This window comes from Anomaloglossus baeobatrachus, chromosome 7, assembly GCF_048569485.1.
Source record: "Anomaloglossus baeobatrachus isolate aAnoBae1 chromosome 7, aAnoBae1.hap1, whole genome shotgun sequence".
NCBI classification, from domain to species: Eukaryota; Metazoa; Chordata; class Amphibia; order Anura; family Aromobatidae; genus Anomaloglossus; species Anomaloglossus baeobatrachus.
The window spans coordinates 198,570,163-198,593,108 of record NC_134359.1 but is presented as its reverse complement, the minus strand read 5'-3'; the positions used below and the strand labels follow the sequence as shown (position 1 = coordinate 198,593,108).

Genomic DNA, 22,946 nt, shown 5'->3' with positions numbered 1-22,946 from the left:
ATATGATCTGATGAGGATATTGACTAGTCTGTGCAATTGAGCTAAAGATTGTGTATCGGCCTCTGGCAAAATGGAGCTTATCACATCTCCTACACTGGATAATGAAAAGAGTTAGACTAGCTCAAACCATATCAGAAATGAGCTAATGCTCAGGGTTTTAATAACAGTATTTTTACTGAAGATTGAATGTCGTGTCTGTATTGAAGCCCTGAAAATTGGTTTATCCCAGATAGCATTTGCATTAGTTTGTCTCTAGACATCAGATGACACTGAAGAAGATCAGAAAAGGCCACTCTACCAGAAGCTGCTTTACTATCGGTCAGTAGGAAAAGAGGTGCTGTGGCTTAGTTGGTTAAAGCGCCTGTCTAGTAAACAGGAGATCCTGAGTTCGAATCTCAGCAGTGCCTTCTTTTCATAGTCTCGGTATAGAAGTTTCGATTTTTAAAGGGCACCTTTCATAGTGAGAGACTAATGTCAAATTTGTCTTTCTCACATCTCTGAGATAGTTGAATGAAGGAATTATAAATATGTGCTGTCTAAGTGCTCAGAAGGAAGAAGATGTCATGCGATGTAGGATGGCACCAAGCATGCCAAATAAAAACAGTGGTTTTCTTTTGCCAGATTGAAATGCTTCCATGCGCATCTCTCCCTGCTAGAAAAGTTTGATAGCAGTCTTCTTGAACAGTGAAAGGGCAAGAAAACAACAAGAACAAAGATGGAAGTCAAAACCATGCATAAACAGCTCAATCCATAGACTGTATTGTTAATGCATCACCTGAACTTCACAGCCAACTTCTCTGCCCAAAAACGTAGAAACCAGACCATAAGATCTGAAGAGCATTTTGATGAGTCTTTGCTTTTTCACTGAAGGTTTTAAGTTGGCCTCTAACGGAGTGGGCCTTATCTCTTCTCCTTCATTGTCTGGTGTCTGGAGTTGGACTAATGCAAACCTTACCAGCCATAAACCAATGCTCAATCTGGCAAAATAAAACCCACCGTTTTCATTTGGCATGCCTTATGCCATCCTACATCGGATGACGTCTTCTCTTTTTTATGCACTTAGACAGCACAGATTTATGATTCCTTCATTGCACTATCTCAGAGATTTGAGAAGGTCAAATATCCACCGCCTGGGTTGAAAATGGAACTAAGCCTTTCAACACGGAAGAAGGAGATTAAACCGACGAGGATGGGATTCGAACCCATGCATGCAGAGCACAATGGATTAGCAGTCCATCGCCTTAACCACTCGGCCACCTCGTCTACATGAGAAACCTGAAATCAGGTGATATGATCTGATGAGGATATTGACTAGTCTGTGCAATTGAGCTAAAGATTGTGTATCGGCCTCTGGCAAAATGGAGCTTATCACATCTCCTACACTGGATAATGAAAAGAGTTAGACTAGCTCAAACCATATCAGAAATGAGCTAATGCTCAGGGTTTTAATAACAGTATTTTTACTGAAGATTGAATGTCGTGTCTGTATTGAAGCCCTGAAAATTGGTTTATCCCAGATAGCATTTGCATTAGTTTGTCTCTAGACATCAGATGACACTGAAGAAGATCAGAAAAGGCCACTCTACCAGAAGCTGCTTTACTATCGGTCAGTAGGAAAAGAGGTGCTGTGGCTTAGTTGGTTAAAGCGCCTGTCTAGTAAACAGGAGATCCTGAGTTCGAATCTCAGCAGTGCCTTCTTTTCATAGTCTCGGTATAGAAGTTTCGATTTTTAAAGGGCACCTTTCATAGTGAGAGACTAATGTCAAATTTGTCTTTCTCACATCTCTGAGATAGTTGAATGAAGGAATTATAAATATGTGCTGTCTAAGTGCTCAGAAGGAAGAAGATGTCATGCGATGTAGGATGGCACCAAGCATGCCAAATAAAAACAGTGGTTTTCTTTTGCCAGATTGAAATGCTTCCATGCGCATCTCTCCCTGCTAGAAAAGTTTGATAGCAGTCTTCTTGAACAGTGAAAGGGCAAGAAAACAACAAGAACAAAGATGGAAGTCAAAACCATGCATAAACAGCTCAATCCATAGACTGTATTGTTAATGCATCACCTGAACTTCACAGCCAACTTCTCTGCCCAAAAACGTAGAAACCAGACCATAAGATCTGAAGAGCATTTTGATGAGTCTTTGCTTTTTCACTGAAGGTTTTAAGTTGGCCTCTAACGGAGTGGGCCTTATCTCTTCTCCTTCATTGTCTGGTGTCTGGAGTTGGACTAATGCAAACCTTACCAGCCATAAACCAATGCTCAATCTGGCAAAATAAAACCCACCGTTTTCATTTGGCATGCCTTATGCCATCCTACATCGGATGACGTCTTCTCTTTTTTATGCACTTAGACAGCACAGATTTATGATTCCTTCATTGCACTATCTCCGAGATTTGAGAAGGTCAAATATCCACCGCCTGGGTTGAAAATGGAACTAAGCCTTTCAGCACGGAAGAAGGAGATTAAACCGACGAGGATGGGATTCGAACCCATGCATGCAGAGCACAATGGATTAGCAGTCCATCGCCTTAACCACTCGGCCACCTCGTCTACATGAGAAACCTGAAATCAGGTGATATGATCTGATGAGGATATTGACTAGTCTGTGCAATTGAGCTAAAGATTGTGTATCGGCCTCTGGCAAAATGGAGCTTATCACATCTCCTACACTGGATAATGAAAAGAGTTAGACTAGCTCAAACCATATCAGAAATGAGCTAATGCTCAGGGTTTTAATAACAGTATTTTTACTGAAGATTGAATGTCGTGTCTGTATTGAAGCCCTGAAAATTGGTTTATCCCAGATAGCATTTGCATTAGTTTGTCTCTAGACATCAGATGACACTGAAGAAGATCAGAAAAGGCCACTCTACCAGAAGCTGCTTTACTATCGGTCAGTAGGAAAAGAGGTGCTGTGGCTTAGTTGGTTAAAGCGCCTGTCTAGTAAACAGGAGATCCTGAGTTCGAATCTCAGCAGTGCCTTCTTTTCATAGTCTCGGTATAGAAGTTTCGATTTTTAAAGGGCACCTTTCATAGTGAGAGACTAATGTCAAATTTGTCTTTCTCACATCTCTGAGATAGTTGAATGAAGGAATTATAAATATGTGCTGTCTAAGTGCTCAGAAGGAAGAAGATGTCATGCGATGTAGGATGGCACCAAGCATGCCAAATAAAAACAGTGGTTTTCTTTTGCCAGATTGAAATGCTTCCATGCGCATCTCTCCCTGCTAGAAAAGTTTGATAGCAGTCTTCTTGAACAGTGAAAGGGCAAGAAAACAACAAGAACAAAGATGGAAGTCAAAACCATGCATAAACAGCTCAATCCATAGACTGTATTGTTAATGCATCACCTGAACTTCACAGCCAACTTCTCTGCCCAAAAACGTAGAAACCAGACCATAAGATCTGAAGAGCATTTTGATGAGTCTTTGCTTTTTCACTGAAGGTTTTAAGTTGGCCTCTAACGGAGTGGGCCTTATCTCTTCTCCTTCATTGTCTGGTGTCTGGAGTTGGACTAATGCAAACCTTACCAGCCATAAACCAATGCTCAATCTGGCAAAATAAAACCCACCGTTTTCATTTGGCATGCCTTATGCCATCCTACATCGGATGACGTCTTCTCTTTTTTATGCACTTAGACAGCACAGATTTATGATTCCTTCATTGCACTATCTCAGAGATTTGAGAAGGTCAAATATCCACCGCCTGGGTTGAAAATGGAACTAAGCCTTTCAACACGGAAGAAGGAGATTAAACCGACGAGGATGGGATTCGAACCCATGCATGCAGAGCACAATGGATTAGCAGTCCATCGCCTTAACCACTCGGCCACCTCGTCTACATGAGAAACCTGAAATCAGGTGATATGATCTGATGAGGATATTGACTAGTCTGTGCAATTGAGCTAAAGATTGTGTATCGGCCTCTGGCAAAATGGAGCTTATCACATCTCCTACACTGGATAATGAAAAGAGTTAGACTAGCTCAAACCATATCAGAAATGAGCTAATGCTCAGGGTTTTAATAACAGTATTTTTACTGAAGATTGAATGTCGTGTCTGTATTGAAGCCCTGAAAATTGGTTTATCCCAGATAGCATTTGCATTAGTTTGTCTCTAGACATCAGATGACACTGAAGAAGATCAGAAAAGGCCACTCTACCAGAAGCTGCTTTACTATCGGTCAGTAGGAAAAGAGGTGCTGTGGCTTAGTTGGTTAAAGCGCCTGTCTAGTAAACAGGAGATCCTGAGTTCGAATCTCAGCAGTGCCTTCTTTTCATAGTCTCGGTATAGAAGTTTCGATTTTTAAAGGGCACCTTTCATAGTGAGAGACTAATGTCAAATTTGTCTTTCTCACATCTCTGAGATAGTTGAATGAAGGAATTATAAATATGTGCTGTCTAAGTGCTCAGAAGGAAGAAGATGTCATGCGATGTAGGATGGCACCAAGCATGCCAAATAAAAACAGTGGTTTTCTTTTGCCAGATTGAAATGCTTCCATGCGCATCTCTCCCTGCTAGAAAAGTTTGATAGCAGTCTTCTTGAACAGTGAAAGGGCAAGAAAACAACAAGAACAAAGATGGAAGTCAAAACCATGCATAAACAGCTCAATCCATAGACTGTATTGTTAATGCATCACCTGAACTTCACAGCCAACTTCTCTGCCCAAAAACGTAGAAACCAGACCATAAGATCTGAAGAGCATTTTGATGAGTCTTTGCTTTTTCACTGAAGGTTTTAAGTTGGCCTCTAACGGAGTGGGCCTTATCTCTTCTCCTTCATTGTCTGGTGTCTGGAGTTGGACTAATGCAAACCTTACCAGCCATAAACCAATGCTCAATCTGGCAAAATAAAACCCACCGTTTTCATTTGGCATGCCTTATGCCATCCTACATCGGATGACGTCTTCTCTTTTTTATGCACTTAGACAGCACAGATTTATGATTCCTTCATTGCACTATCTCCGAGATTTGAGAAGGTCAAATATCCACCGCCTGGGTTGAAAATGGAACTAAGCCTTTCAGCACGGAAGAAGGAGATTAAACCGACGAGGATGGGATTCGAACCCATGCATGCAGAGCACAATGGATTAGCAGTCCATCGCCTTAACCACTCGGCCACCTCGTCTACATGAGAAACCTGAAATCAGGTGATATGATCTGATGAGGATATTGACTAGTCTGTGCAATTGAGCTAAAGATTGTGTATCGGCCTCTGGCAAAATGGAGCTTATCACATCTCCTACACTGGATAATGAAAAGAGTTAGACTAGCTCAAACCATATCAGAAATGAGCTAATGCTCAGGGTTTTAATAACAGTATTTTTACTGAAGATTGAATGTCGTGTCTGTATTGAAGCCCTGAAAATTGGTTTATCCCAGATAGCATTTGCATTAGTTTGTCTCTAGACATCAGATGACACTGAAGAAGATCAGAAAAGGCCACTCTACCAGAAGCTGCTTTACTATCGGTCAGTAGGAAAAGAGGTGCTGTGGCTTAGTTGGTTAAAGCGCCTGTCTAGTAAACAGGAGATCCTGAGTTCGAATCTCAGCAGTGCCTTCTTTTCATAGTCTCGGTATAGAAGTTTCGATTTTTAAAGGGCACCTTTCATAGTGAGAGACTAATGTCAAATTTGTCTTTCTCACATCTCTGAGATAGTTGAATGAAGGAATTATAAATATGTGCTGTCTAAGTGCTCAGAAGGAAGAAGATGTCATGCGATGTAGGATGGCACCAAGCATGCCAAATAAAAACAGTGGTTTTCTTTTGCCAGATTGAAATGCTTCCATGCGCATCTCTCCCTGCTAGAAAAGTTTGATAGCAGTCTTCTTGAACAGTGAAAGGGCAAGAAAACAACAAGAACAAAGATGGAAGTCAAAACCATGCATAAACAGCTCAATCCATAGACTGTATTGTTAATGCATCACCTGAACTTCACAGCCAACTTCTCTGCCCAAAAACGTAGAAACCAGACCATAAGATCTGAAGAGCATTTTGATGAGTCTTTGCTTTTTCACTGAAGGTTTTAAGTTGGCCTCTAACGGAGTGGGCCTTATCTCTTCTCCTTCATTGTCTGGTGTCTGGAGTTGGACTAATGCAAACCTTACCAGCCATAAACCAATGCTCAATCTGGCAAAATAAAACCCACCGTTTTCATTTGGCATGCCTTATGCCATCCTACATCGGATGACGTCTTCTCTTTTTTATGCACTTAGACAGCACAGATTTATGATTCCTTCATTGCACTATCTCCGAGATTTGAGAAGGTCAAATATCCACCGCCTGGGTTGAAAATGGAACTAAGCCTTTCAGCACGGAAGAAGGAGATTAAACCGACGAGGATGGGATTCGAACCCATGCATGCAGAGCACAATGGATTAGCAGTCCATCGCCTTAACCACTCGGCCACCTCGTCTACATGAGAAACCTGAAATCAGGTGATATGATCTGATGAGGATATTGACTAGTCTGTGCAATTGAGCTAAAGATTGTGTATCGGCCTCTGGCAAAATGGAGCTTATCACATCTCCTACACTGGATAATGAAAAGAGTTAGACTAGCTCAAACCATATCAGAAATGAGCTAATGCTCAGGGTTTTAATAACAGTATTTTTACTGAAGATTGAATGTCGTGTCTGTATTGAAGCCCTGAAAATTGGTTTATCCCAGATAGCATTTGCATTAGTTTGTCTCTAGACATCAGATGACACTGAAGAAGATCAGAAAAGGCCACTCTACCAGAAGCTGCTTTACTATCGGTCAGTAGGAAAAGAGGTGCTGTGGCTTAGTTGGTTAAAGCGCCTGTCTAGTAAACAGGAGATCCTGAGTTCGAATCTCAGCAGTGCCTTCTTTTCATAGTCTCGGTATAGAAGTTTCGATTTTTAAAGGGCACCTTTCATAGTGAGAGACTAATGTCAAATTTGTCTTTCTCACATCTCTGAGATAGTTGAATGAAGGAATTATAAATATGTGCTGTCTAAGTGCTCAGAAGGAAGAAGATGTCATGCGATGTAGGATGGCACCAAGCATGCCAAATAAAAACAGTGGTTTTCTTTTGCCAGATTGAAATGCTTCCATGCGCATCTCTCCCTGCTAGAAAAGTTTGATAGCAGTCTTCTTGAACAGTGAAAGGGCAAGAAAACAACAAGAACAAAGATGGAAGTCAAAACCATGCATAAACAGCTCAATCCATAGACTGTATTGTTAATGCATCACCTGAACTTCACAGCCAACTTCTCTGCCCAAAAACGTAGAAACCAGACCATAAGATCTGAAGAGCATTTTGATGAGTCTTTGCTTTTTCACTGAAGGTTTTAAGTTGGCCTCTAACGGAGTGGGCCTTATCTCTTCTCCTTCATTGTCTGGTGTCTGGAGTTGGACTAATGCAAACCTTACCAGCCATAAACCAATGCTCAATCTGGCAAAATAAAACCCACCGTTTTCATTTGGCATGCCTTATGCCATCCTACATCGGATGACGTCTTCTCTTTTTTATGCACTTAGACAGCACAGATTTATGATTCCTTCATTGCACTATCTCAGAGATTTGAGAAGGTCAAATATCCACCGCCTGGGTTGAAAATGGAACTAAGCCTTTCAACACGGAAGAAGGAGATTAAACCGACGAGGATGGGATTCGAACCCATGCATGCAGAGCACAATGGATTAGCAGTCCATCGCCTTAACCACTCGGCCACCTCGTCTACATGAGAAACCTGAAATCAGGTGATATGATCTGATGAGGATATTGACTAGTCTGTGCAATTGAGCTAAAGATTGTGTATCGGCCTCTGGCAAAATGGAGCTTATCACATCTCCTACACTGGATAATGAAAAGAGTTAGACTAGCTCAAACCATATCAGAAATGAGCTAATGCTCAGGGTTTTAATAACAGTATTTTTACTGAAGATTGAATGTCGTGTCTGTATTGAAGCCCTGAAAATTGGTTTATCCCAGATAGCATTTGCATTAGTTTGTCTCTAGACATCAGATGACACTGAAGAAGATCAGAAAAGGCCACTCTACCAGAAGCTGCTTTACTATCGGTCAGTAGGAAAAGAGGTGCTGTGGCTTAGTTGGTTAAAGCGCCTGTCTAGTAAACAGGAGATCCTGAGTTCGAATCTCAGCAGTGCCTTCTTTTCATAGTCTCGGTATAGAAGTTTCGATTTTTAAAGGGCACCTTTCATAGTGAGAGACTAATGTCAAATTTGTCTTTCTCACATCTCTGAGATAGTTGAATGAAGGAATTATAAATATGTGCTGTCTAAGTGCTCAGAAGGAAGAAGATGTCATGCGATGTAGGATGGCACCAAGCATGCCAAATAAAAACAGTGGTTTTCTTTTGCCAGATTGAAATGCTTCCATGCGCATCTCTCCCTGCTAGAAAAGTTTGATAGCAGTCTTCTTGAACAGTGAAAGGGCAAGAAAACAACAAGAACAAAGATGGAAGTCAAAACCATGCATAAACAGCTCAATCCATAGACTGTATTGTTAATGCATCACCTGAACTTCACAGCCAACTTCTCTGCCCAAAAACGTAGAAACCAGACCATAAGATCTGAAGAGCATTTTGATGAGTCTTTGCTTTTTCACTGAAGGTTTTAAGTTGGCCTCTAACGGAGTGGGCCTTATCTCTTCTCCTTCATTGTCTGGTGTCTGGAGTTGGACTAATGCAAACCTTACCAGCCATAAACCAATGCTCAATCTGGCAAAATAAAACCCACCGTTTTCATTTGGCATGCCTTATGCCATCCTACATCGGATGACGTCTTCTCTTTTTTATGCACTTAGACAGCACAGATTTATGATTCCTTCATTGCACTATCTCCGAGATTTGAGAAGGTCAAATATCCACCGCCTGGGTTGAAAATGGAACTAAGCCTTTCAGCACGGAAGAAGGAGATTAAACCGACGAGGATGGGATTCGAACCCATGCATGCAGAGCACAATGGATTAGCAGTCCATCGCCTTAACCACTCGGCCACCTCGTCTACATGAGAAACCTGAAATCAGGTGATATGATCTGATGAGGATATTGACTAGTCTGTGCAATTGAGCTAAAGATTGTGTATCGGCCTCTGGCAAAATGGAGCTTATCACATCTCCTACACTGGATAATGAAAAGAGTTAGACTAGCTCAAACCATATCAGAAATGAGCTAATGCTCAGGGTTTTAATAACAGTATTTTTACTGAAGATTGAATGTCGTGTCTGTATTGAAGCCCTGAAAATTGGTTTATCCCAGATAGCATTTGCATTAGTTTGTCTCTAGACATCAGATGACACTGAAGAAGATCAGAAAAGGCCACTCTACCAGAAGCTGCTTTACTATCGGTCAGTAGGAAAAGAGGTGCTGTGGCTTAGTTGGTTAAAGCGCCTGTCTAGTAAACAGGAGATCCTGAGTTCGAATCTCAGCAGTGCCTTCTTTTCATAGTCTCGGTATAGAAGTTTCGATTTTTAAAGGGCACCTTTCATAGTGAGAGACTAATGTCAAATTTGTCTTTCTCACATCTCTGAGATAGTTGAATGAAGGAATTATAAATATGTGCTGTCTAAGTGCTCAGAAGGAAGAAGATGTCATGCGATGTAGGATGGCACCAAGCATGCCAAATAAAAACAGTGGTTTTCTTTTGCCAGATTGAAATGCTTCCATGCGCATCTCTCCCTGCTAGAAAAGTTTGATAGCAGTCTTCTTGAACAGTGAAAGGGCAAGAAAACAACAAGAACAAAGATGGAAGTCAAAACCATGCATAAACAGCTCAATCCATAGACTGTATTGTTAATGCATCACCTGAACTTCACAGCCAACTTCTCTGCCCAAAAACGTAGAAACCAGACCATAAGATCTGAAGAGCATTTTGATGAGTCTTTGCTTTTTCACTGAAGGTTTTAAGTTGGCCTCTAACGGAGTGGGCCTTATCTCTTCTCCTTCATTGTCTGGTGTCTGGAGTTGGACTAATGCAAACCTTACCAGCCATAAACCAATGCTCAATCTGGCAAAATAAAACCCACCGTTTTCATTTGGCATGCCTTATGCCATCCTACATCGGATGACGTCTTCTCTTTTTTATGCACTTAGACAGCACAGATTTATGATTCCTTCATTGCACTATCTCCGAGATTTGAGAAGGTCAAATATCCACCGCCTGGGTTGAAAATGGAACTAAGCCTTTCAGCACGGAAGAAGGAGATTAAACCGACGAGGATGGGATTCGAACCCATGCATGCAGAGCACAATGGATTAGCAGTCCATCGCCTTAACCACTCGGCCACCTCGTCTACATGAGAAACCTGAAATCAGGTGATATGATCTGATGAGGATATTGACTAGTCTGTGCAATTGAGCTAAAGATTGTGTATCGGCCTCTGGCAAAATGGAGCTTATCACATCTCCTACACTGGATAATGAAAAGAGTTAGACTAGCTCAAACCATATCAGAAATGAGCTAATGCTCAGGGTTTTAATAACAGTATTTTTACTGAAGATTGAATGTCGTGTCTGTATTGAAGCCCTGAAAATTGGTTTATCCCAGATAGCATTTGCATTAGTTTGTCTCTAGACATCAGATGACACTGAAGAAGATCAGAAAAGGCCACTCTACCAGAAGCTGCTTTACTATCGGTCAGTAGGAAAAGAGGTGCTGTGGCTTAGTTGGTTAAAGCGCCTGTCTAGTAAACAGGAGATCCTGAGTTCGAATCTCAGCAGTGCCTTCTTTTCATAGTCTCGGTATAGAAGTTTCGATTTTTAAAGGGCACCTTTCATAGTGAGAGACTAATGTCAAATTTGTCTTTCTCACATCTCTGAGATAGTTGAATGAAGGAATTATAAATATGTGCTGTCTAAGTGCTCAGAAGGAAGAAGATGTCATGCGATGTAGGATGGCACCAAGCATGCCAAATAAAAACAGTGGTTTTCTTTTGCCAGATTGAAATGCTTCCATGCGCATCTCTCCCTGCTAGAAAAGTTTGATAGCAGTCTTCTTGAACAGTGAAAGGGCAAGAAAACAACAAGAACAAAGATGGAAGTCAAAACCATGCATAAACAGCTCAATCCATAGACTGTATTGTTAATGCATCACCTGAACTTCACAGCCAACTTCTCTGCCCAAAAACGTAGAAACCAGACCATAAGATCTGAAGAGCATTTTGATGAGTCTTTGCTTTTTCACTGAAGGTTTTAAGTTGGCCTCTAACGGAGTGGGCCTTATCTCTTCTCCTTCATTGTCTGGTGTCTGGAGTTGGACTAATGCAAACCTTACCAGCCATAAACCAATGCTCAATCTGGCAAAATAAAACCCACCGTTTTCATTTGGCATGCCTTATGCCATCCTACATCGGATGACGTCTTCTCTTTTTTATGCACTTAGAAAGCACAGATTTATGATTCCTTCATTGCACTATCTCAGAGATTTGAGAAGGTCAAATATCCACCGCCTGGGTTGAAAATGGAACTAAGCCTTTCAACACGGAAGAAGGAGATTAAACCGACGAGGATGGGATTCGAACCCATGCATGCAGAGCACAATGGATTAGCAGTCCATCGCCTTAACCACTCGGCCACCTCGTCTACATGAGAAACCTGAAATCAGGTGATATGATCTGATGAGGATATTGACTAGTCTGTGCAATTGAGCTAAAGATTGTGTATCGGCCTCTGGCAAAATGGAGCTTATCACATCTCCTACACTGGATAATGAAAAGAGTTAGACTAGCTCAAACCATATCAGAAATGAGCTAATGCTCAGGGTTTTAATAACAGTATTTTTACTGAAGATTGAATGTCGTGTCTGTATTGAAGCCCTGAAAATTGGTTTATCCCAGATAGCATTTGCATTAGTTTGTCTCTAGACATCAGATGACACTGAAGAAGATCAGAAAAGGCCACTCTACCAGAAGCTGCTTTACTATCGGTCAGTAGGAAAAGAGGTGCTGTGGCTTAGTTGGTTAAAGCGCCTGTCTAGTAAACAGGAGATCCTGAGTTCGAATCTCAGCAGTGCCTTCTTTTCATAGTCTCGGTATAGAAGTTTCGATTTTTAAAGGGCACCTTTCATAGTGAGAGACTAATGTCAAATTTGTCTTTCTCACATCTCTGAGATAGTTGAATGAAGGAATTATAAATATGTGCTGTCTAAGTGCTCAGAAGGAAGAAGATGTCATGCGATGTAGGATGGCACCAAGCATGCCAAATAAAAACAGTGGTTTTCTTTTGCCAGATTGAAATGCTTCCATGCGCATCTCTCCCTGCTAGAAAAGTTTGATAGCAGTCTTCTTGAACAGTGAAAGGGCAAGAAAACAACAAGAACAAAGATGGAAGTCAAAACCATGCATAAACAGCTCAATCCATAGACTGTATTGTTAATGCATCACCTGAACTTCACAGCCAACTTCTCTGCCCAAAAACGTAGAAACCAGACCATAAGATCTGAAGAGCATTTTGATGAGTCTTTGCTTTTTCACTGAAGGTTTTAAGTTGGCCTCTAACGGAGTGGGCCTTATCTCTTCTCCTTCATTGTCTGGTGTCTGGAGTTGGACTAATGCAAACCTTACCAGCCATAAACCAATGCTCAATCTGGCAAAATAAAACCCACCGTTTTCATTTGGCATGCCTTATGCCATCCTACATCGGATGACGTCTTCTCTTTTTTATGCACTTAGACAGCACAGATTTATGATTCCTTCATTGCACTATCTCCGAGATTTGAGAAGGTCAAATATCCACCGCCTGGGTTGAAAATGGAACTAAGCCTTTCAGCACGGAAGAAGGAGATTAAACCGACGAGGATGGGATTCGAACCCATGCATGCAGAGCACAATGGATTAGCAGTCCATCGCCTTAACCACTCGGCCACCTCGTCTACATGAGAAACCTGAAATCAGGTGATATGATCTGATGAGGATATTGACTAGTCTGTGCAATTGAGCTAAAGATTGTGTATCGGCCTCTGGCAAAATGGAGCTTATCACATCTCCTACACTGGATAATGAAAAGAGTTAGACTAGCTCAAACCATATCAGAAATGAGCTAATGCTCAGGGTTTTAATAACAGTATTTTTACTGAAGATTGAATGTCGTGTCTGTATTGAAGCCCTGAAAATTGGTTTATCCCAGATAGCATTTGCATTAGTTTGTCTCTAGACATCAGATGACACTGAAGAAGATCAGAAAAGGCCACTCTACCAGAAGCTGCTTTACTATCGGTCAGTAGGAAAAGAGGTGCTGTGGCTTAGTTGGTTAAAGCGCCTGTCTAGTAAACAGGAGATCCTGAGTTCGAATCTCAGCAGTGCCTTCTTTTCATAGTCTCGGTATAGAAGTTTCGATTTTTAAAGGGCACCTTTCATAGTGAGAGACTAATGTCAAATTTGTCTTTCTCACATCTCTGAGATAGTTGAATGAAGGAATTATAAATATGTGCTGTCTAAGTGCTCAGAAGGAAGAAGATGTCATGCGATGTAGGATGGCACCAAGCATGCCAAATAAAAACAGTGGTTTTCTTTTGCCAGATTGAAATGCTTCCATGCGCATCTCTCCCTGCTAGAAAAGTTTGATAGCAGTCTTCTTGAACAGTGAAAGGGCAAGAAAACAACAAGAACAAAGATGGAAGTCAAAACCATGCATAAACAGCTCAATCCATAGACTGTATTGTTAATGCATCACCTGAACTTCACAGCCAACTTCTCTGCCCAAAAACGTAGAAACCAGACCATAAGATCTGAAGAGCATTTTGATGAGTCTTTGCTTTTTCACTGAAGGTTTTAAGTTGGCCTCTAACGGAGTGGGCCTTATCTCTTCTCCTTCATTGTCTGGTGTCTGGAGTTGGACTAATGCAAACCTTACCAGCCATAAACCAATGCTCAATCTGGCAAAATAAAACCCACCGTTTTCATTTGGCATGCCTTATGCCATCCTACATCGGATGACGTCTTCTCTTTTTTATGCACTTAGAAAGCACAGATTTATGATTCCTTCATTGCACTATCTCAGAGATTTGAGAAGGTCAAATATCCACCGCCTGGGTTGAAAATGGAACTAAGCCTTTCAACACGGAAGAAGGAGATTAAACCGACGAGGATGGGATTCGAACCCATGCATGCAGAGCACAATGGATTAGCAGTCCATCGCCTTAACCACTCGGCCACCTCGTCTACATGAGAAACCTGAAATCAGGTGATATGATCTGATGAGGATATTGACTAGTCTGTGCAATTGAGCTAAAGATTGTGTATCGGCCTCTGGCAAAATGGAGCTTATCACATCTCCTACACTGGATAATGAAAAGAGTTAGACTAGCTCAAACCATATCAGAAATGAGCTAATGCTCAGGGTTTTAATAACAGTATTTTTACTGAAGATTGAATGTCGTGTCTGTATTGAAGCCCTGAAAATTGGTTTATCCCAGATAGCATTTGCATTAGTTTGTCTCTAGACATCAGATGACACTGAAGAAGATCAGAAAAGGCCACTCTACCAGAAGCTGCTTTACTATCGGTCAGTAGGAAAAGAGGTGCTGTGGCTTAGTTGGTTAAAGCGCCTGTCTAGTAAACAGGAGATCCTGAGTTCGAATCTCAGCAGTGCCTTCTTTTCATAGTCTCGGTATAGAAGTTTCGATTTTTAAAGGGCACCTTTCATAGTGAGAGACTAATGTCAAATTTGTCTTTCTCACATCTCTGAGATAGTTGAATGAAGGAATTATAAATATGTGCTGTCTAAGTGCTCAGAAGGAAGAAGATGTCATGCGATGTAGGATGGCACCAAGCATGCCAAATAAAAACAGTGGTTTTCTTTTGCCAGATTGAAATGCTTCCATGCGCATCTCTCCCTGCTAGAAAAGTTTGATAGCAGTCTTCTTGAACAGTGAAAGGGCAAGAAAACAACAAGAACAAAGATGGAAGTCAAAACCATGCATAAACAGCTCAATCCATAGACTGTATTGTTAATGCATCACCTGAACTTCACAGCCAACTTCTCTGCCCAAAAACGTAGAAACCAGACCATAAGATCTGAAGAGCATTTTGATGAGTCTTTGCTTTTTCACTGAAGGTTTTAAGTTGGCCTCTAACGGAGTGGGCCTTATCTCTTCTCCTTCATTGTCTGGTGTCTGGAGTTGGACTAATGCAAACCTTACCAGCCATAAACCAATGCTCAATCTGGCAAAATAAAACCCACCGTTTTCATTTGGCATGCCTTATGCCATCCTACATCGGATGACGTCTTCTCTTTTTTATGCACTTAGACAGCACAGATTTATGATTCCTTCATTGCACTATCTCAGAGATTTGAGAAGGTCAAATATCCACCGCCTGGGTTGAAAATGGAACTAAGCCTTTCAACACGGAAGAAGGAGATTAAACCGACGAGGATGGGATTCGAACCCATGCATGCAGAGCACAATGGATTAGCAGTCCATCGCCTTAACCACTCGGCCACCTCGTCTACATGAGAAACCTGAAATCAGGTGATATGATCTGATGAGGATATTGACTAGTCTGTGCAATTGAGCTAAAGATTGTGTATCGGCCTCTGGCAAAATGGAGCTTATCACATCTCCTACACTGGATAATGAAAAGAGTTAGACTAGCTCAAACCATATCAGAAATGAGCTAATGCTCAGGGTTTTAATAACAGTATTTTTACTGAAGATTGAATGTCGTGTCTGTATTGAAGCCCTGAAAATTGGTTTATCCCAGATAGCATTTGCATTAGTTTGTCTCTAGACATCAGATGACACTGAAGAAGATCAGAAAAGGCCACTCTACCAGAAGCTGCTTTACTATCGGTCAGTAGGAAAAGAGGTGCTGTGGCTTAGTTGGTTAAAGCGCCTGTCTAGTAAACAGGAGATCCTGAGTTCGAATCTCAGCAGTGCCTTCTTTTCATAGTCTCGGTATAGAAGTTTCGATTTTTAAAGGGCACCTTTCATAGTGAGAGACTAATGTCAAATTTGTCTTTCTCACATCTCTGAGATAGTTGAATGAAGGAATTATAAATATGTGCTGTCTAAGTGCTCAGAAGGAAGAAGATGTCATGCGATGTAGGATGGCACCAAGCATGCCAAATAAAAACAGTGGTTTTCTTTTGCCAGATTGAAATGCTTCCATGCGCATCTCTCCCTGCTAGAAAAGTTTGATAGCAGTCTTCTTGAACAGTGAAAGGGCAAGAAAACAACAAGAACAAAGATGGAAGTCAAAACCATGCATAAACAGCTCAATCCATAGACTGTATTGTTAATGCATCACCTGAACTTCACAGCCAACTTCTCTGCCCAAAAACGTAGAAACCAGACCATAAGATCTGAAGAGCATTTTGATGAGTCTTTGCTTTTTCACTGAAGGTTTTAAGTTGGCCTCTAACGGAGTGGGCCTTATCTCTTCTCCTTCATTGTCTGGTGTCTGGAGTTGGACTAATGCAAACCTTACCAGCCATAAACCAATGCTCAATCTGGCAAAATAAAACCCACCGTTTTCATTTGGCATGCCTTATGCCATCCTACATCGGATGACGTCTTCTCTTTTTTATGCACTTAGACAGCACAGATTTATGATTCCTTCATTGCACTATCTCAGAGATTTGAGAAGGTCAAATATCCACCGCCTGGGTTGAAAATGGAACTAAGCCTTTCAACACGGAAGAAGGAGATTAAACCGACGAGGATGGGATTCGAACCCATGCATGCAGAGCACAATGGATTAGCAGTCCATCGCCTTAACCACTCGGCCACCTCGTCTACATGAGAAACCTGAAATCAGGTGATATGATCTGATGAGGATATTGACTAGTCTGTGCAATTGAGCTAAAGATTGTGTATCGGCCTCTGGCAAAATGGAGCTTATCACATCTCCTACACTGGATAATGAAAAGAGTTAGACTAGCTCAAACCATATCAGAAATGAGCTAATGCTCAGGGTTTTAATAACAGTATTTTTACTGAAGATTGAATGTCGTGTCTGTATTGAAGCCCTGAAAATTGGTTTATCCCAGATAGCATTTGCATTAGTTTGTCTCTAGACATCAGATGACACTGAAGAAGATCAGAAAAGGCCACTCTACCAGAAGCTGCTTTACTATCGGTCAGTAGGAAAAGAGGTGCTGTGGCTTAGTTGGTTAAAGCGCCTGTCTAGTAAACAGGAGATCCTGAGTTCGAATCTCAGCAGTGCCTTCTTTTCATAGTCTCGGTATAGAAGTTTCGATTTTTAAAGGGCACCTTTCATAGTGAGAGACTAATGTCAAATTTGTCTTTCTCACATCTCTGAGATAGTTGAATGAAGGAATTATAAATATGTGCTGTCTAAGTGCTCAGAAGGAAGAAGATGTCATGCGATGTAGGATGGCACCAAGCATGCCAAATAAAAACAGTGGTTTTCTTTTGCCAGATTGAAATGCTTCCATGCGCATCTCTCCCTGCTAGAAAAGTTTGATAGCAGTCTTCTTGAACAGTGAAAGGGCAAGAAAACAACAAGAACAAAGATGGAAGTCAAAACCATGCATAAACAGCTCAATCCATAGACTGTATTGTTAATGCATCACCTGAACTTCACAGCCAACTTCTCTGCCCAAAAACGTAGAAACCAGACCATAAGATCTGAAGAGCATTTTGATGAGTCTTTGCTTTTTCACTGAAGGTTTTAAGTTGGCCTCTAACGGAGTGGGCCTTATCTCTTCTCCTTCATTGTCTGGTGTCTGGAGTTGGACTAATGCAAACCTTACCAGCCATAAACCAATGCTCAATCTGGCAAAATAAAACCCACCGTTTTCATTTGGCATGCCTTATGCCATCCTACATCGGATGACGTCTTCTCTTTTTTATGCACTTAGACAGCACAGATTTATGATTCCTTCATTGCACTATCTCAGAGATTTGAGAAGGTCAAATATCCACCGCCTGGGTTGAAAATGGAACTAAGCCTTTCAACACGGAAGAAGGAGATTAAACCGACGAGGATGGGATTCGAACCCATGCATGCAGAGCACAATGGATTAGCAGTCCATCGCCTTAACCACTCGGCCACCTCGTCTACATGAGAAACCTGAAATCAGGTGATATGATCTGATGAGGATATTGACTAGTCTGTGCAATTGAGCTAAAGATTGTGTATCGGCCTCTGGCAAAATGGAGCTTATCACATCTCCTACACTGGATAATGAAAAGAGTTAGACTAGCTCAAACCATATCAGAAATGAGCTAATGCTCAGGGTTTTAATAACAGTATTTTTACTGAAGATTGAATGTCGTGTCTGTATTGAAGCCCTGAAAATTGGTTTATCCCAGATAGCATTTGCATTAGTTTGTCTCTAGACATCAGATGACACTGAAGAAGATCAGAAAAGGCCACTCTACCAGAAGCTGCTTTACTATCGGTCAGTAGGAAAAGAGGTGCTGTGGCTTAGTTGGTTAAAGCGCCTGTCTAGTAAACAGGAGATCCTGAGTTCGAATCTCAGCAGTGCCTTCTTTTCATAGTCTCGGTATAGAAGTTTCGATTTTTAAAGGGCACCTTTCATAGTGAGAGACTAATGTCAAATTTGTCTTTCTCACATCTCTGAGATAGTTGAATGAAGGAATTATAAATATGTGCTGTCTAAGTGCTCAGAAGGAAGAAGATGTCATGCGATGTAGGATGGCACCAAGCATGCCAAATAAAAACAGTGGTTTTCTTTTGCCAGATTGAAATGCTTCCATGCGCATCTCTCCCTGCTAGAAAAGTTTGATAGCAGTCTTCTTGAACAGTGAAAGGGCAAGAAAACAACAAGAACAAAGATGGAAGTCAAAACCATGCATAAACAGCTCAATCCATAGACTGTATTGTTAATGCATCACCTGAACTTCACAGCCAACTTCTCTGCCCAAAAACGTAGAAACCAGACCATAAGATCTGAAGAGCATTTTGATGAGTCTTTGCTTTTTCACTGAAGGTTTTAAGTTGGCCTCTAACGGAGTGGGCCTTATCTCTTCTCCTTCATTGTCTGGTGTCTGGAGTTGGACTAATGCAAACCTTACCAGCCATAAACCAATGCTCAATCTGGCAAAATAAAACCCACCGTTTTCATTTGGCATGCCTTATGCCATCCTACATCGGATGACGTCTTCTCTTTTTTATGCACTTAGACAGCACAGATTTATGATTCCTTCATTGCACTATCTCAGAGATTTGAGAAGGTCAAATATCCACCGCCTGGGTTGAAAATGGAACTAAGCCTTTCAACACGGAAGAAGGAGATTAAACCGACGAGGATGGGATTCGAACCCATGCATGCAGAGCACAATGGATTAGCAGTCCATCGCCTTAACCACTCGGCCACCTCGTCTACATGAGAAACCTGAAATCAGGTGATATGATCTGATGAGGATATTGACTAGTCTGTGCAATTGAGCTAAAGATTGTGTATCGGCCTCTGGCAAAATGGAGCTTATCACATCTCCTACACTGGATAATGAAAAGAGTTAGACTAGCTCAAACCATATCAGAAATGAGCTAATGCTCAGGGTTTTAATAACAGTATTTTTACTGAAGATTGAATGTCGTGTCTGTATTGAAGCCCTGAAAATTGGTTTATCCCAGATAGCATTTGCATTAGTTTGTCTCTAGACATCAGATGACACTGAAGAAGATCAGAAAAGGCCACTCTACCAGAAGCTGCTTTACTATCGGTCAGTAGGAAAAGAGGTGCTGTGGCTTAGTTGGTTAAAGCGCCTGTCTAGTAAACAGGAGATCCTGAGTTCGAATCTCAGCAGTGCCTTCTTTTCATAGTCTCGGTATAGAAGTTTCGATTTTTAAAGGGCACCTTTCATAGTGAGAGACTAATGTCAAATTTGTCTTTCTCACATCTCTGAGATAGTTGAATGAAGGAATTATAAATATGTGCTGTCTAAGTGCTCAGAAGGAAGAAGATGTCATGCGATGTAGGATGGCACCAAGCATGCCAAATAAAAACAGTGGTTTTCTTTTGCCAGATTGAAATGCTTCCATGCGCATCTCTCCCTGCTAGAAAAGTTTGATAGCAGTCTTCTTGAACAGTGAAAGGGCAAGAAAACAACAAGAACAAAGATGGAAGTCAAAACCATGCATAAACAGCTCAATCCATAGACTGTATTGTTAATGCATCACCTGAACTTCACAGCCAACTTCTCTGCCCAAAAACGTAGAAACCAGACCATAAGATCTGAAGAGCATTTTGATGAGTCTTTGCTTTTTCACTGAAGGTTTTAAGTTGGCCTCTAACGGAGTGGGCCTTATCTCTTCTCCTTCATTGTCTGGTGTCTGGAGTTGGACTAATGCAAACCTTACCAGCCATAAACCAATGCTCAATCTGGCAAAATAAAACCCACCGTTTTCATTTGGCATGCCTTATGCCATCCTACATCGGATGACGTCTTCTCTTTTTTATGCACTTAGACAGCACAGATTTATGATTCCTTCATTGCACTATCTCAGAGATTTGAGAAGGTCAAATATCCACCGCCTGGGTTGAAAATGGAACTAAGCCTTTCAACACGGAAGAAGGAGATTAAACCGACGAGGATGGGATTCGAACCCATGCATGCAGAGCACAATGGATTAGCAGTCCATCGCCTTAACCACTCGGCCACCTCGTCTACATGAGAAACCTGAAATCAGGTGATATGATCTGATGAGGATATTGACTAGTCTGTGCAATTGAGCTAAAGATTGTGTATCGGCCTCTGGCAAAATGGAGCTTATCACATCTCCTACACTGGATAATGAAAAGAGTTAGACTAGCTCAAACCATATCAGAAATGAGCTAATGCTCAGGGTTTTAATAACAGTATTTTTACTGAAGATTGAATGTCGTGTCTGTATTGAAGCCCTGAAAATTGGTTTATCCCAGATAGCATTTGCATTAGTTTGTCTCTAGACATCAGATGACACTGAAGAAGATCAGAAAAGGCCACTCTACCAGAAGCTGCTTTACTATCGGTCAGTAGGAAAAGAGGTGCTGTGGCTTAGTTGGTTAAAGCGCCTGTCTAGTAAACAGGAGATCCTGAGTTCGAATCTCAGCAGTGCCTTCTTTTCATAGTCTCGGTATAGAAGTTTCGATTTTTAAAGGGCACCTTTCATAGTGAGAGACTAATGTCAAATTTGTCTTTCTCACATCTCTGAGATAGTTGAATGAAGGAATTATAAATATGTGCTGTCTAAGTGCTCAGAAGGAAGAAGATGTCATGCGATGTAGGATGGCACCAAGCATGCCAAATAAAAACAGTGGTTTTCTTTTGCCAGATTGAAATGCTTCCATGCGCATCTCTCCCTGCTAGAAAAGTTTGATAGCAGTCTTCTTGAACAGTGAAAGGGCAAGAAAACAACAAGAACAAAGATGGAAGTCAAAACCATGCATAAACAGCTCAATCCATAGACTGTATTGTTAATGCATCACCTGAACTTCACAGCCAACTTCTCTGCCCAAAAACGTAGAAACCAGACCATAAGATCTGAAGAGCATTTTGATGAGTCTTTGCTTTTTCACTGAAGGTTTTAAGTTGGCCTCTAACGGAGTGGGCCTTATCTCTTCTCCTTCATTGTCTGGTGTCTGGAGTTGGACTAATGCAAACCTTACCAGCCATAAACCAATGCTCAATCTGGCAAAATAAAACCCACCGTTTTCATTTGGCATGCCTTATGCCATCCTACATCGGATGACGTCTTCTCTTTTTTATGCACTTAGACAGCACAGATTTATGATTCCTTCATTGCACTATCTCCGAGATTTGAGAAGGTCAAATATCCACCGCCTGGGTTTAAAATGGAACTAAGCCTTTCAGCACGGAAGAAGGAGATTAAACCGACGAGGATGGGATTCGAACCCATGCATGCAGAGCACAATGGATTAGCAGTCCATCGCCTTAACCACTCGGCCACCTCGTCTACATGAGAAACCTGAAATCAGGTGATATGATCTGATGAGGATATTGACTAGTCTGTGCAATTGAGCTAAAGATTGTGTATCGGCCTCTGGCAAAATGGAGCTTATCACATCTCCTACACTGGATAATGAAAAGAGTTAGACTAGCTCAAACCATATCAGAAATGAGCTAATGCTCAGGGTTTTAATAACAGTATTTTTACTGAAGATTGAATGTCGTGTCTGTATTGAAGCCCTGAAAATTGGTTTATCCCAGATAGCATTTGCATTAGTTTGTCTCTAGACATCAGATGACACTGAAGAAGATCAGAAAAGGCCACTCTACCAGAAGCTGCTTTACTATCGGTCAGTAGGAAAAGAGGTGCTGTGGCTTAGTTGGTTAAAGCGCCTGTCTAGTAAACAGGAGATCCTGAGTTCGAATCTCAGCAGTGCCTTCTTTTCATAGTCTCGGTATAGAAGTTTCGATTTTTAAAGGGCACCTTTCATAGTGAGAGACTAATGTCAAATTTGTCTTTCTCACATCTCTGAGATAGTTGAATGAAGGAATTATAAATATGTGCTGTCTAAGTGCTCAGAAGGAAGAAGATGTCATGCGATGTAGGATGGCACCAAGCATGCCAAATAAAAACAGTGGTTTTCTTTTGCCAGATTGAAATGCTTCCATGCGCATCTCTCCCTGCTAGAAAAGTTTGATAGCAGTCTTCTTGAACAGTGAAAGGGCAAGAAAACAACAAGAACAAAGATGGAAGTCAAAACCATGCATAAACAGCTCAATCCATAGACTGTATTGTTAATGCATCACCTGAACTTCACAGCCAACTTCTCTGCCCAAAAACGTAGAAACCAGACCATAAGATCTGAAGAGCATTTTGATGAGTCTTTGCTTTTTCACTGAAGGTTTTAAGTTGGCCTCTAACGGAGTGGGCCTTATCTCTTCTCCTTCATTGTCTGGTGTCTGGAGTTGGACTAATGCAAACCTTACCAGCCATAAACCAATGCTCAATCTGGCAAAATAAAACCCACCGTTTTCATTTGGCATGCCTTATGCCATCCTACATCGGATGACGTCTTCTCTTT

At 41.3% G+C, this 22,946-nt stretch overlaps 35 non-coding genes across 35 annotated transcripts; 18 read left to right on the top strand and 17 right to left on the bottom strand.

Annotated features, from left to right (window-relative positions):
- The first annotated feature begins 333 nt into the window (after nt 1-333).
- On the top strand, nt 334-407 carry TRNAT-AGU (transfer RNA threonine (anticodon AGU)). The gene has a single exon. It is a non-coding gene; the product is annotated as a tRNA-Thr (tRNA).
- A 774-nt stretch (nt 408-1,181) lies between these two features.
- On the bottom strand, nt 1,182-1,263 carry TRNAS-GCU (transfer RNA serine (anticodon GCU)). The gene has a single exon. It is a non-coding gene; the product is annotated as a tRNA-Ser (tRNA).
- A 358-nt stretch (nt 1,264-1,621) lies between these two features.
- TRNAT-AGU (transfer RNA threonine (anticodon AGU)) lies at nt 1,622-1,695 on the top strand. Its single transcript has one exon. It is a non-coding gene; the product is annotated as a tRNA-Thr (tRNA).
- Nucleotides 1,696-2,469: 774 nt separating this feature from the next.
- TRNAS-GCU (transfer RNA serine (anticodon GCU)) lies at nt 2,470-2,551 on the bottom strand. Its single transcript has one exon. It is a non-coding gene; the product is annotated as a tRNA-Ser (tRNA).
- A 358-nt stretch (nt 2,552-2,909) lies between these two features.
- Nucleotides 2,910-2,983, top strand: TRNAT-AGU (transfer RNA threonine (anticodon AGU)). The gene has a single exon. It is a non-coding gene; the product is annotated as a tRNA-Thr (tRNA).
- Nucleotides 2,984-3,757: 774 nt separating this feature from the next.
- TRNAS-GCU (transfer RNA serine (anticodon GCU)) lies at nt 3,758-3,839 on the bottom strand. Its single transcript has one exon. It is a non-coding gene; the product is annotated as a tRNA-Ser (tRNA).
- A 358-nt stretch (nt 3,840-4,197) lies between these two features.
- Nucleotides 4,198-4,271, top strand: TRNAT-AGU (transfer RNA threonine (anticodon AGU)). The gene has a single exon. It is a non-coding gene; the product is annotated as a tRNA-Thr (tRNA).
- Nucleotides 4,272-5,045: 774 nt separating this feature from the next.
- TRNAS-GCU (transfer RNA serine (anticodon GCU)) lies at nt 5,046-5,127 on the bottom strand. The gene has a single exon. It is a non-coding gene; the product is annotated as a tRNA-Ser (tRNA).
- A 358-nt stretch (nt 5,128-5,485) lies between these two features.
- On the top strand, nt 5,486-5,559 carry TRNAT-AGU (transfer RNA threonine (anticodon AGU)). The gene has a single exon. It is a non-coding gene; the product is annotated as a tRNA-Thr (tRNA).
- A 774-nt stretch (nt 5,560-6,333) lies between these two features.
- TRNAS-GCU (transfer RNA serine (anticodon GCU)) lies at nt 6,334-6,415 on the bottom strand. Its single transcript has one exon. It is a non-coding gene; the product is annotated as a tRNA-Ser (tRNA).
- A 358-nt stretch (nt 6,416-6,773) lies between these two features.
- Nucleotides 6,774-6,847, top strand: TRNAT-AGU (transfer RNA threonine (anticodon AGU)). Its single transcript has one exon. It is a non-coding gene; the product is annotated as a tRNA-Thr (tRNA).
- A 774-nt stretch (nt 6,848-7,621) lies between these two features.
- On the bottom strand, nt 7,622-7,703 carry TRNAS-GCU (transfer RNA serine (anticodon GCU)). Its single transcript has one exon. It is a non-coding gene; the product is annotated as a tRNA-Ser (tRNA).
- A 358-nt stretch (nt 7,704-8,061) lies between these two features.
- On the top strand, nt 8,062-8,135 carry TRNAT-AGU (transfer RNA threonine (anticodon AGU)). The gene has a single exon. It is a non-coding gene; the product is annotated as a tRNA-Thr (tRNA).
- Nucleotides 8,136-8,909: 774 nt separating this feature from the next.
- On the bottom strand, nt 8,910-8,991 carry TRNAS-GCU (transfer RNA serine (anticodon GCU)). Its single transcript has one exon. It is a non-coding gene; the product is annotated as a tRNA-Ser (tRNA).
- Nucleotides 8,992-9,349: 358 nt separating this feature from the next.
- TRNAT-AGU (transfer RNA threonine (anticodon AGU)) lies at nt 9,350-9,423 on the top strand. Its single transcript has one exon. It is a non-coding gene; the product is annotated as a tRNA-Thr (tRNA).
- Nucleotides 9,424-10,197: 774 nt separating this feature from the next.
- Nucleotides 10,198-10,279, bottom strand: TRNAS-GCU (transfer RNA serine (anticodon GCU)). Its single transcript has one exon. It is a non-coding gene; the product is annotated as a tRNA-Ser (tRNA).
- Nucleotides 10,280-10,637: 358 nt separating this feature from the next.
- TRNAT-AGU (transfer RNA threonine (anticodon AGU)) lies at nt 10,638-10,711 on the top strand. The gene has a single exon. It is a non-coding gene; the product is annotated as a tRNA-Thr (tRNA).
- Nucleotides 10,712-11,485: 774 nt separating this feature from the next.
- Nucleotides 11,486-11,567, bottom strand: TRNAS-GCU (transfer RNA serine (anticodon GCU)). Its single transcript has one exon. It is a non-coding gene; the product is annotated as a tRNA-Ser (tRNA).
- Nucleotides 11,568-11,925: 358 nt separating this feature from the next.
- Nucleotides 11,926-11,999, top strand: TRNAT-AGU (transfer RNA threonine (anticodon AGU)). The gene has a single exon. It is a non-coding gene; the product is annotated as a tRNA-Thr (tRNA).
- A 774-nt stretch (nt 12,000-12,773) lies between these two features.
- Nucleotides 12,774-12,855, bottom strand: TRNAS-GCU (transfer RNA serine (anticodon GCU)). Its single transcript has one exon. It is a non-coding gene; the product is annotated as a tRNA-Ser (tRNA).
- A 358-nt stretch (nt 12,856-13,213) lies between these two features.
- TRNAT-AGU (transfer RNA threonine (anticodon AGU)) lies at nt 13,214-13,287 on the top strand. Its single transcript has one exon. It is a non-coding gene; the product is annotated as a tRNA-Thr (tRNA).
- A 774-nt stretch (nt 13,288-14,061) lies between these two features.
- Nucleotides 14,062-14,143, bottom strand: TRNAS-GCU (transfer RNA serine (anticodon GCU)). Its single transcript has one exon. It is a non-coding gene; the product is annotated as a tRNA-Ser (tRNA).
- A 358-nt stretch (nt 14,144-14,501) lies between these two features.
- Nucleotides 14,502-14,575, top strand: TRNAT-AGU (transfer RNA threonine (anticodon AGU)). The gene has a single exon. It is a non-coding gene; the product is annotated as a tRNA-Thr (tRNA).
- A 774-nt stretch (nt 14,576-15,349) lies between these two features.
- Nucleotides 15,350-15,431, bottom strand: TRNAS-GCU (transfer RNA serine (anticodon GCU)). Its single transcript has one exon. It is a non-coding gene; the product is annotated as a tRNA-Ser (tRNA).
- Nucleotides 15,432-15,789: 358 nt separating this feature from the next.
- Nucleotides 15,790-15,863, top strand: TRNAT-AGU (transfer RNA threonine (anticodon AGU)). Its single transcript has one exon. It is a non-coding gene; the product is annotated as a tRNA-Thr (tRNA).
- Nucleotides 15,864-16,637: 774 nt separating this feature from the next.
- Nucleotides 16,638-16,719, bottom strand: TRNAS-GCU (transfer RNA serine (anticodon GCU)). Its single transcript has one exon. It is a non-coding gene; the product is annotated as a tRNA-Ser (tRNA).
- A 358-nt stretch (nt 16,720-17,077) lies between these two features.
- On the top strand, nt 17,078-17,151 carry TRNAT-AGU (transfer RNA threonine (anticodon AGU)). Its single transcript has one exon. It is a non-coding gene; the product is annotated as a tRNA-Thr (tRNA).
- Nucleotides 17,152-17,925: 774 nt separating this feature from the next.
- TRNAS-GCU (transfer RNA serine (anticodon GCU)) lies at nt 17,926-18,007 on the bottom strand. The gene has a single exon. It is a non-coding gene; the product is annotated as a tRNA-Ser (tRNA).
- A 358-nt stretch (nt 18,008-18,365) lies between these two features.
- Nucleotides 18,366-18,439, top strand: TRNAT-AGU (transfer RNA threonine (anticodon AGU)). The gene has a single exon. It is a non-coding gene; the product is annotated as a tRNA-Thr (tRNA).
- A 774-nt stretch (nt 18,440-19,213) lies between these two features.
- On the bottom strand, nt 19,214-19,295 carry TRNAS-GCU (transfer RNA serine (anticodon GCU)). Its single transcript has one exon. It is a non-coding gene; the product is annotated as a tRNA-Ser (tRNA).
- Nucleotides 19,296-19,653: 358 nt separating this feature from the next.
- Nucleotides 19,654-19,727, top strand: TRNAT-AGU (transfer RNA threonine (anticodon AGU)). The gene has a single exon. It is a non-coding gene; the product is annotated as a tRNA-Thr (tRNA).
- Nucleotides 19,728-20,501: 774 nt separating this feature from the next.
- On the bottom strand, nt 20,502-20,583 carry TRNAS-GCU (transfer RNA serine (anticodon GCU)). Its single transcript has one exon. It is a non-coding gene; the product is annotated as a tRNA-Ser (tRNA).
- Nucleotides 20,584-20,941: 358 nt separating this feature from the next.
- On the top strand, nt 20,942-21,015 carry TRNAT-AGU (transfer RNA threonine (anticodon AGU)). The gene has a single exon. It is a non-coding gene; the product is annotated as a tRNA-Thr (tRNA).
- Nucleotides 21,016-21,789: 774 nt separating this feature from the next.
- On the bottom strand, nt 21,790-21,871 carry TRNAS-GCU (transfer RNA serine (anticodon GCU)). Its single transcript has one exon. It is a non-coding gene; the product is annotated as a tRNA-Ser (tRNA).
- A 358-nt stretch (nt 21,872-22,229) lies between these two features.
- Nucleotides 22,230-22,303, top strand: TRNAT-AGU (transfer RNA threonine (anticodon AGU)). The gene has a single exon. It is a non-coding gene; the product is annotated as a tRNA-Thr (tRNA).
- The last annotated feature ends 643 nt before the right edge of the window (nt 22,304-22,946 follow it).